The sequence below is a fragment of the Balaenoptera ricei genome, chromosome 3, assembly GCF_028023285.1.
Source record: "Balaenoptera ricei isolate mBalRic1 chromosome 3, mBalRic1.hap2, whole genome shotgun sequence".
NCBI lineage: Eukaryota > Metazoa > Chordata > Mammalia > Artiodactyla > Balaenopteridae > Balaenoptera > Balaenoptera ricei.
The window spans coordinates 84,897,305-84,905,312 of record NC_082641.1 but is presented as its reverse complement, the minus strand read 5'-3'; the positions used below and the strand labels follow the sequence as shown (position 1 = coordinate 84,905,312).

Genomic DNA, 8,008 nt, shown 5'->3' with positions numbered 1-8,008 from the left:
GGTTCTTGAAGGAGCCATTAACAGTAGTACCCTCAGGTCTCACATTAATGGTAAGTAAAATAATTCCCAGGTGAGAAATGATGCTATTAAAACTAGGTTGGGGGGCTTCCCTGGTGGCGCAGTAGTTGAGAATCTGCCTGCCAATGCAGGGGACACGGGTTCGAGCCCTGGTCTGGGAAGATGCCACATGCCACGGAGCAACTAGGCCCGTGAGCCACAATTACTGAGCCTGTGCATCTGGAGCCTGTGCTCCACAACAAGAGAGGCCGCGATAGTGAGAGGCCCGTGCACCACGATGAAGAGTGGCCCCCACTTGCCGCAACTAGAGAAAGCCCTCGCACAGAAACAAAGACCCAACACAGCCATAAATAAATAAATAAATAATAATATTAAAAAAAAAAAACAAAAAACTAGGTTGGGAAAATGGAGGCACAAGTAATTGGTTAGCCATTTCCTTCTTCTCCTTTTTTTTTTCGTAACATCTTAATTATAAGGTCTTCTTTTTTCCTGCCCAATGTCTTGGTGTTAAGGACTTTCAAATTGTATTAAAACTCGTAGCTGATTTAGGAAGAGCTAGAATTTCTATGCTTAAATTACTGATTCTAATCCAGAAGTCATATTGCAGCAGGGGAACATAACACAGTTACCTGGGAACTTTTCAAACTAAATACAGTCCCCAACACATACCTCATGCAATGGAAATCTTCCTATATCTCCTATTTGCCATTAAAACCACTACAAAGTAAGCCATTGCTTCTGATGGTAGTGGATCAAATTTCTAAGGTGTGAGAATAACTTATGTATTAACTAAGAGATTGAGAAACACCTTTGCATCAACTAAGAGTTTAATTATGCAGTAATTCAATACACATTTTTTGAGCAACTACTACCTGCCCAGCACCTAGCCTCTAGGAATACAACAGTGTGGAAAATAGACACAGTATTAAATAAGACAAGTTCAGCATGGAGAGAACTATGATAGGTATAAAACAGAGCATTATGGGACTATGCAGAAAGAATACTAACCCAGTCTTAGTGAGTCAAGGGAAAATGTCCAGTAGAATTGGAATCTGTGTTGAAACATAAATGATGAAATGACTTAGGCAAAAAGGAAGAGAATAAAGTCCCCAACAGAGGCAACAGTCTATATTAATGCCCAGTGGTGGGAAATTATATCATGTTTCAAGAACTAAAGAAATCCAGAATGACCACAGTATAGAATTAAAGTGGAAGAAAGGGAAAGGAGATTGAGCAGTACAGAGATAAAAGATGAGGCTAGAGAAGTAAAGAGGGGTCAGATCAAGGGTGCATTAAGCCATGTAAACATGTTTGAATTCTACCAAGAGAACACAGAAGAACAGATGAATATTTTAAGCAGGAGAGAGACCTAAGTTTTTCCTTGAGAAAGAAAACTGACTGCAATGTGCAGAACATAAGAGGGGGGGAGGGTCTAGAATCATGGAAATAGGTTAATATTCAAACTTGTTTTGTGTTTACTTCTGAATAAAAGTTCAACTAAGTATTAAACAATCAGAACTCTCTGGCTAACCACTGATTGCTCTGTGAATTATCTAGTTAAAACACAGTGTCTTAACAATTATACTTAATAATTGCACTGTTTATAGTCTAAGTTGTTTACTATCTGAGGTTTAACACTCAGAGAGTCGATTAAATTGGGTAACTCCTCTCTTGGATGGGAGCAGTAACCTTCAGTGGAATGCTAACTACCTCTGAGAATTATGCTTAACTCAGAATTTCTTTGCCATGGGAGTAATTGATTTTAGGCTGGGTGGACTGTTTCTTAATATATATGCCCACAGGGAGAATGTCATTTTAATAAGATGCTTCTATAAGCCACACCCTACTTAAAACAGAAGGTTTCCCCGTTGTCTTCATAAGCAAAAACTGAAGGAGCCCTGTTTGTCCTTAAGTAAACAACTGGAAGGTAATGTAATACTGAGTCGGTGGTCTGCAAAGTATCTCTTTGCCAATTCAGCTATCCATGTTTTGCTTTTGTTTTTAACTATAGCTTTCCTAGAAAATACATCTATGTTTAACCTTACTGAATACCACTAATTTGACCTAAATCTGCTTGTACTGGTCTTTCAGCTGTTCTCTTGATTTCATGATCCACTGTTTTGCTCTGCTACCACTATGACACAACTAAAATAAAAGTATCCAAATAATTGGAAATTGTGGAGGGGAGGTAATAAAATAAACAATGTCATCTCAGAGATCAAGGTAAAAGATGGAGTCTTTAAAAAATATAAAATCATTGATTCATCTAAGCAGTCAAATTCTGATGCTGAGTCACAGACTTGACCCAATGGAGTATAAGCACTAAGGATTGCTCAAGACTATCAACTGAATTGTGGGGAAAACTGCTTATAAATCTATTTCTATTCATGTTTATAAAACCGTCCTTTAAAAATTTTAATTTTAGTGTATGTTTGCTAACTCAGAAAATTATATTAATATCATATATTATGTTAAATTTATTTATAAGTATATAAGTGTTCATCTATTTGGGACTAAACTGCCTATATAATACTGTTAATGTTATATAATCAAATTTACCATTCATTGTTCTTACTATGTGGCATCTACTTTACAAAACCCCACAGACAGTCTATTTTAGGGGAATTTACATTCAATTCAAAAATAGTTGCTTTAAACTTATCTAGTCGTGGCTGGTATTATGGTCCTTTAAAGCTAACTTCCAGAAACTTTAATCTCTCTCAAACTGCTGATGATAACCTGGCTTACTTTATATGGTACAAAAATAAACATTTTGTGCATTTATTTTAATGGAAGCTGGAAATATAGAGCTAGCACACAAACTAGCACACAAATCAATGGACAATCACATGCTGGGCACAAGGACTTGGCTGCCATCCCCCTGGACAAGGCCATCTTGGACATCGGGTGGCCTAACCTCACAATCTACAAGCCCCACTTTACCTTCCCTCATGGAACACGTGAAACTGCCCAGAAGCCAGGAGCTCACTGTCACTCAAATCTACACCCCCTACCATCTCCATCACCCTGGAGGTGTGGGCAGAGAGCTGGTCTCCTGGAACCATCTCTCAGATTTTAGCCCCAAGAACCAGCCTCTACCATTTCCATCATCCCAAGACCACCTGCCCAGATTCCAACACCTACAAGAAGTTACTCATCTACAAACAGAGAGAGTTCATGGGAGGCAGTCCTCAGAGCAAGCCTTTCATTGAGGAACTCATCACTGAGTCACCCAAGTCCCCTGTATCCCAGCCTCCTGACTCCAACCAGATGGCCAAGATCGAAACTGACTACTGGTCTGCCTCCCATGACTCTTCATTGTGGAGACAGAATGGAGGAAGCAGAAGGCATCTCAGGGACTTCCCTAGTGGTGCAGTGGTTAAGAATCCGCCTGCCAATGCAGGGGACGCGGGTTCCAACCCTGGTCCGGGAAGATCCCACATGCCGTGGAGCAACTAAGCCTGTGCGCCACAATTACTGAGACTGCACTCTAGAGCCTGTGAGCCACAACTACTGAGCCCACACGTCACAACTACTGAAGCCCACGTGCCTAGAGCCTGTGCTCCACAAGAGAAGCCACCGCAAAGAGAAGCACGCAAACCGCAACGAAGAGTAGCGCCCACGCACCCCAACTAGAGAAAGTCTGTGCAGCAACAAAGACCCAATGCAGCCAAAAATAAATAAATTTTTAAAAATTAATAAATAAATAAAAAGTGTTTTTTTTTAAAAAAAAAGGCATCTCACAGGGAGGCAGACGAAGAGAAGGAAGAGGAGGGCGATGGTGACTCTGGAGAAGAAATGGCACTCAAGGAAGTGTCAGAGAGAGAAACTCAGTAAGGTGATGTCCAACTTGGGAAAGATGGTCTTGAAAGAAAAGATGGAAAAGTCATTGCCTATCCAGAGAGAACCAGTCCCTACTGGACTGGACACCCTTTCATACCTCCTTACACCATGGACAGTCTAATTGTTCTCTTTCTGCCTATGGCAGGACCACCCTGAGCTTACTATACTTCTCAGACTTCAGCCCATGGGGAGTGAGAATGGAAGCCCGCACCTTACTGATCTGTCCCTATGAAATGCTGGTGGTGACCAGTAAGGGGCAAACGAAGTTGCCTCCAGGCTTGACAGGCATTTGTCAGCCAAGGACTTCTCAAGGGTATTTTCCATGTCTTCTGCAGCCCTGGGGTTGTGGGACATGGACTTCCTTCCCCACAATGAGGGAGCAGTCCTCTTTTTCTCATCCCTGGTCCTCACTGGATGGGGCAAACCCAGTCTGGACTCAAGCACACACAGGGTTAATGTTTGTGACCTCTCCCTGCCTCCATCCCCACATGAAGGTTCCCAGAAGAAATTAAAGAAAAATAAATATGGCACTTAGGAGGTCAGACCTGTCAGCTGTCTTGACCAATGGGTGGGTAGAACCCCCAGCCCTGGAAGGAGGAGGGTGAGAGTGGGAAGCAGCCAGGGAGGCAGGGAAAGCTCCAGGATCCCGTGTGTACCCAAGCACTCCTCCTCACTTCACCTTTTACAGCTCCCCCATCACCCTGACCTCCAGCCTCTTGGACTCTAGCAAAAGCAGGCTGCAGCTCAGGGAGATCTCAAACAGGGAGGCCGCCCTGCCCTCTGTCTAGTTCACCTTGTCCTCTACTTGCGACCCCCAAGCTTCAAAGACTCTTGCTCCACACCTGTGGCTTCCCCTAAAACCTTGGCTTAGAGTAGAGATGTCACCAAAACAAAATCCTTGCCCACCATCAGCCTCCAGGCAAAGTCAGCTAGAACTCTACCTTCTCATACCAGCCCAAATCCTGGGCAGAACCCAGGCCTTCAAACTCCCTTGGATAGAATCAAGAGGCCAGGCTACAGGAGCATTTCTGAATGTCCTGGCTACCAGGTCCTGCTCATACCCATACCTAAAGAATGTAATTTATTGGAGCATCACCCCCTCACACTGCATTTCTCACCTAACTCTCTGCCCTACCTTAATCATACTCCCAGATTTTCCTCTTTACAAATACATATTTGTATATAATTTTTATATATAGATGTAAATAGGTATAGATATATCTATCTCTGGGTCTGGGTTTTATTGCCCAGAGCCTGGGCACGATGCGTGTGATAATGCTGGGGAGGGGGGACTCTGCTTGGAATTAAAGGTTCCATTGGGTACCCCCCCCAAAAAAAGATACATGTATATAAATATCATTATGTGAACATTCTATTATTGCCAGTATTTAAGTGAAAGTAAAATAAGACACATTGAGAAAGGGTGGATTTGAAATGTGTGTGTGTGTGCGTGTGTGTGTGTGTAAAGAGAGAGAGACAGAGACAGAGATAGGGAATCCAAGTATAAGTGATACACAGAAAAGGCAAAAATATGAAGGTAGCTTTTTTCCTGCCTTCAGACTTTAACTGAAACATCAACTCGTCCTAAGTCTTGAGCCTGCTGGCCTTTGGACTGGAACTATATATTCTCAGCTCTCCTGGGTCTCCAGCTTGCCGAATCACACTGCAGATCTTGGGACTCACTAGTCTCCATAATCGTGAGCCCATTCCTCAATTCTTTATAATAAACATCTTTCTAGAAAGATAGATAAACAAAAATGTTGGAAACAGATGTTGTATTGTGTCATTATGCATGAATGCGCACGCGAGCATACACACACACACACACACACACACACACATACATTCTGTTTCTCTATAGTACCCCAACTGAGACACTGTTATATAAGAGGACTGAGGACAATATCTCCATTCTAACACGAGGACCAAGAGATCAGTTCATGCTTCATATGTTATCCAGTGATGGAAACAACATAAAAAGAATAGTTATCTCCCAGCATAACGATGCATTTGATAACACCTGCTCATTTTTATAAAATGCTTACCCGAAAAAAAATATTATTATTAAGGTTAGCCAAAAGTTAAGTGAGTCTCATTAATAATTGTATTTTTAATTTTCTCCTCACCAAATGATTTATTTTCATGTGCTTCTAATCATGAGAGTGCACTTTATAGAGTGTAGCCCTGAAGAGATGGCCCATTTACCATTGTGCAGTAATATAAAATCAATGGCAGCTAGTCATACAGGTGTTTTCAATTTCCATCGTACATGGTATACAGCCCCTGGCTCAGTAGATAATCCAACTGTAAACAGTGACTCATTGTTAACAACTCTGGGAAATAGGATTAACAATTTCTAATTTCAAAGTAAACCTATTTCATTTTTGTCCTGCAAATAAAAACAATGTGTTCAGAGATTTAGCTTTTTAGATTTCAGAGCTTCCCAGAAACAAAAATGTTGGAAACAAATTTTTTATTGTACCGATGCCATTATTGGAAACCACTGAGTATATGTTCTTAATAGCTTTTTAACAGTTTGGTACCAAAATGATGATGATGATGATGATGATGATGATGACGACGACAACGACAACGACGACGATGATAGTAATAATAATAAAAATAAATTGAAGTTCAATCAGATGAAACTTAAAATTTGAATTGAAAAAAATTTAATTGAATCTCTGAAAACTAAAAATCTTGTAAGTATCTACTACTCAATGTAATCAGGAGAAAAATAAAAAGCTTACTTAATATTAGAAAGCTTTGTTTCCAAGATGAAAGTTTTAGGTGAAATTTTAGGAATCCGGTGTGCCTTAGAACACAGTTAAATGGAATCAATAATCTTGTAATTTTTGTGACTTGTTTATTATACCACTCTAAAACCTATTTTCCTCTACCTTATCTTTGAATTCCTTTAGTAGAATATTGCCTCAATTGAAATCTATTCCTCTACACTGAGTTATAGACTCTTCTCAACTCCCTATTCCAAAGAATAGAGGATGGTGGCTTTATTTTGCTTTTAGAATACAAAAGTGTCACTGTGTAAGGCCATAGGGTCTCTGTCAATAACACTCATGCCTGGCTTTTAAAAAATGTTCATGCTTGAACCCTACACTCAGGGATTTCTCTAATTGGTTTGAAACTGCTAATCTGTGTTTCTTAAACTCTCCAGATATTTACATATTATACAGCTATAGTGGGAAACACTAACCTGGATTAACCAAGGAAGGGTTACTCCAAAAGGAAGCATGAGGCTTTGTAACTGGGAATTAGACCCACAATATTTATTGTCTAAATTTGTAGCAAGAAAATTGTACTGAATCCAAAGGGCGAATAAGATCAATCAAGAGACAGAATAAAGTTAGTGGACAGGAAAGTCAATATTGCAGACTGGAGGAGTTTTGTGGAACAGTTTTTATGACTTGTGATCATTAGCAGAAAGTAGGTTCAGGAGATATCTTGAATAACCCGTTCCAAGCTGAAAAAACTAAGACTAAATATCTTCCTAGCTCCTTCTGTGTGAAACTTGACTACCTGTCTAGCCAAAGAAATTATACTACCCTAACAGTGCAAGTTACAGTTTTTCCATTGAAGTCATTAATCATCGACCAACTTGTTCACATCATTCTGAGATGGGTAAATAACTCTCTAATGTGAGATTAGAGAAGGTCTGTGTCATTTATAAGTTTATGGTAGAGAGAAGTTAAAAATCAGAGCTCCATGTCCATGACTGACTAATTCTACTCACCTTTAAAATCCCACTCACCTTACAAATTTGTAAAGTATTTTTATAGATCTGTACTCTCGATGGATTTTGGAAGCCACTAGAATTCATTCATTTATCAGTCTTTTATTCTGTATTAGCTATATTTGGTAGGTACTACGCAAGGCACTCGACACTCAGAAAAAGATATAATCCTTGTCCTCAGAGATCTGACATTCTCATAAACTAGATAAAAGTTCTGCAGCTATTAAAATATATTTACAATACTGCATAATTAGTGATATGTTGGAAGATAAGACCAAGGTGCGCAGAGGGCAGGCACAAAAGAATTTAACAACTGTGGTTGAGAGTGGACTCCTGAAGACCATCAAAATGCTTTTGAAAGGAGATTATATTTATAGTAATTCTTGAAGCAAAGAA

At 39.9% G+C, this 8,008-nt stretch overlaps 1 pseudogene; it reads left to right on the top strand.

Annotated features, from left to right (window-relative positions):
- Positions 1-2,855: 2,855 nt before the first annotated feature.
- On the top strand, positions 2,856-6,521 carry LOC132363362 (dematin-like; annotated as a pseudogene).
- The last annotated feature ends 1,487 nt before the right edge of the window (positions 6,522-8,008 follow it).